Source organism: Suricata suricatta, chromosome 7, assembly GCF_006229205.1.
Source record: "Suricata suricatta isolate VVHF042 chromosome 7, meerkat_22Aug2017_6uvM2_HiC, whole genome shotgun sequence".
Classification (NCBI taxonomy): domain Eukaryota; kingdom Metazoa; phylum Chordata; class Mammalia; order Carnivora; family Herpestidae; genus Suricata; species Suricata suricatta.
In genome coordinates this window covers 128,355,246-128,358,632 of record NC_043706.1, presented here as the reverse complement: position 1 = coordinate 128,358,632, position 3,387 = coordinate 128,355,246, and the positions used below count along the sequence as shown (strand labels likewise).

General features: G+C 38.6%; 1 non-coding gene across 1 annotated transcript; it reads left to right on the top strand.

Moving 5' to 3' along the window:
• The first annotated feature begins 1,764 nt into the window (after positions 1–1,764).
• Positions 1,765–1,837, top strand: TRNAK-CUU. Its single transcript has one exon. It is a non-coding gene; the product is annotated as a tRNA-Lys (tRNA).
• Positions 1,838–3,387: the final 1,550 nt, after the last annotated feature.

Here is a 3,387-nt window from a genome sequence, read left to right as displayed (position 1 = left end):
TGTAAGGAAAATTAAATCAAGTCCGTGATGACAGCTAAATTAATTCTGATTGTTGACATTTTGGAATGTTTCTAAGCTGGCCTGTTATAGCAAGTGGACTTTCCCAAAACATTCCCATATTTCCATCACATGTTTCATCCTTTATTTTTCCTTGTTAAAGACATTTTTACTTTTAAAACTTAGGAATATATGGTTAAGATCTTATTTTTTACAGATGTAATATTATTGTAAAATATATAAATGTAGAGAGCAGTAAATTTGCTCTAGTCCAAACACAGCCACAGTTAATATTTTAGGGCAATTTCTTCAGTCAAGGGCATTGCCTTCCTGCATCAGCACCAGGCCACAGCCACATGGCTTAAGTGGTGATGGCCAGGTGAATAAAGAAAGCACAGAAATTTGGAGATGAAGGTCAGATCAAGCAAAGCAGATTTTCTCGCACAAAGAAGCTCTGGATGGTTTTTCTGTCTTCAATTTAATATAATACTCATGGCAAAGAAATAGTTGTCTTGGTTGATTTTCTATGGCTGTTCCTATGGACAGAAACATAGTGTAGGGGAAGATAATGAACTTGATCTGGAGTCCCAGCCCTACCATTTATGACTGTGACTTTGAGAAGGTTACTTATCCACTGTGAACCTTGGTTTCCTTCTCTGTGAGATTAACATGCCCATTTCGTATGGCGACTGAGAGAACTAAATCTGACAATACACCGAAGTACTAGGCGCACCATGCTTCTGCATGTGTTTTTCAAGATTCTGAAATAAATTGAGTATCACTGGTAAAGTTTTACCCATTCATCTTCCCACTCTAACTTCTTATGCTTAATCACAGCATTTTGGTTATTTAATTTTTACTTACTTTTAACATTTATTTATTTTTGAGAGACAGAGAAAGAGCACAATGTGGGGAGGGGCAGAAAGTGAGAGAGACACAGAATCTAAAGCAGGCTGCAGGCTCTGAGCTGTCAGCACAGAGCCCGATGTGGGGCCTGAACCCACTAACCATGAGATCATGACCTGAGCCAAAGTCAGACGCTTAATGGACTGAGCGACCCAGGCACCCTAATCACAGCATTTAAAATCAGTATACTTTGTATTTGAAACCTAAAGAAAGAATTACTGCTCTTAACATTATTTAGCTGTCTTTCACTGAATTACATATTTTTGGTCATGGAAAAATCCCTGCAAAATCTTCATCTATGCAAATACAACTCCAAACATCTGGATTAGTAATTCTGGGTGTCAGAAAATAGTTGTTCCTTTATTTTAAGAAAAGGATACAGAGTATTACTGAATTAAAGTTGAGGATGACTTTTTTCCTATATGTTCACAACAACGAAGCACCTTTTAGCTAGAGACAGAAAAAAAACTACCTGTTCTCTAATTTATATTTATCTCCCCCTTTTAAACATATCCTCAACACTGAGTGGTGAATGAAGAGCATTAATAAGCCATAAAAATAAAGTCGCTAAGTGAAATTTTATTTTCTTCTTGGAGAGTTCACTTTATAAACTCATTCCAAGGGAAAAACTCAAATATGAAGGAATCAGATGTCAGTTGTGAAATCAATTATTTAGGTGTGGTGGGGCAATAAATTAAATATCTGAGCTTGAAGGAGCTTTGGTAGCTGGACTCTCTCCAGATTACCCAGAACCGTTAAGAAGACTCACTATTCTTCATCATTTTCTCTATTCTTGAAGTTTTTTAATTTCTGAAGTAAAGTAAAGCCCCAGCGGTTCTCAAAAACTAATCAGAACGGGGTGCCTGGCTGGCTCGGTCGGTAGAGCATGCGACTCTTGATCTCAGGGTCGTGAGTTCAAGCCCCATGTTGGGCATGTAGCCTACTTAAAGAAAAAGAAATTTAACCAGTACAAAATGTTCTTCTGAAGATCTGGGAGTGAGCAGCTGTTACGGAACCAAATGCCTAAAGCAGTAAAAGATGCTATGGCCAAAGTAAAATCATGATGAAAATTCAGAGAAGCAAACCATCATGATCTGTAACATACATATGTTGTATATATCAGAATACTTCACAAATCCCAATGGTTACAAGTGCTGGCATTTATTCAAAAGAGAGAAATTTTCCCAGTTCCCCTTTCTAAGAAACATCATCACCCCCTGCATGAGTTGATGGGAAAGGTCATTCAGCAGTTTTACCAAAGGAGGCAGGATCCCTGTAAAGCTAAGTCAGGAGCAGGCTAATCGCCATGTTGGATGCTAGCGTTTGACAGGTAGCTCTGCATGCAGCCTTTTGCAGTCATGTTTCTACACCAACGCCCGCTGTCAGTAAGTGAAAAGTTTCTTGGTGTCTCCTGTTTGCGTCTCTCATTCTAAGGACCTCTATTTTTTTTAATTGATAGTTAAAGTTTAATTTTATCAGAGTAGCAAAGAACATTCCAATGCATTATGAAAATTATTCACCTTTAGAAAATTCTTTCTACCATATCACATAAACTTTTCAGCTTTACATGTCAGATATTCCTGACATATAGCATATGGTGCCCAGTGTGATACCGCAGTACATGTGTATATTGCAAAATGATTACCACAGTAAGGTTAGTTAACTCCTCCACCACCTCACGTAATGGCCTTTCGATGTGTGTGTGTGTGTGTGTGTGTGTGTGTGTGTGTGTGTGTTTGTGTGGTAATAACATTTAAGATTTGTTCTCTTAACAACTTCCATATATGTAACACAGTATTGTTAATTACAGGTACCATGCTGTATATTAGGTCCCCATTATTTATCCTACAGCTGGGGCTTGGTACCCTTTGACCAACATCTCCCCCTTTCCCCCACCTCCAAACCAACATTCTACTCTTTGTCTCTGTGAACTTTTGTTTTTTGGTTTTGCGTATAAGTGAGAACATAGTATTTGTCTTTCTCTTATGACATCTTACTTAGCATAGTGTCCTCAAGACCTATCCATGTTGTGGCAAATGGCAGGATTTCTTTCTTTATTTTTTAATGGCTGAATAGTATTCTTGTGTATGTGTACGTGTGTATGTGTGTGTGTGTGTGTGTGTGACATTTTCTTTACCCATTCATCCATCGGCAGATGCTTAGGTTGCCTCTATGTCTTAGTGAGTAATGCTGCAGTGAATATGGGGATGCAGATCTTTTCACCATAATGATTTCATTTTCTTTCTTTTTAAAATATTTTTTAATGTTTATTCATTTTCACGAGAGAGACAGAACATGAGAAAGGAAGGGACAGAGACAGAAAGGGAGACACACAGAATCTGGAACAGGCTCCAGAATCTGAACTGTCAGCACAGAGCCTGACAGGGGGCTTGAACCCACATCCCGCAAGATCATGACCTGAGCTGAAGTCGGATGTTTAACTGACTGAGCCACCCAGGCGCCCCTACCATAATGGTTTCATTT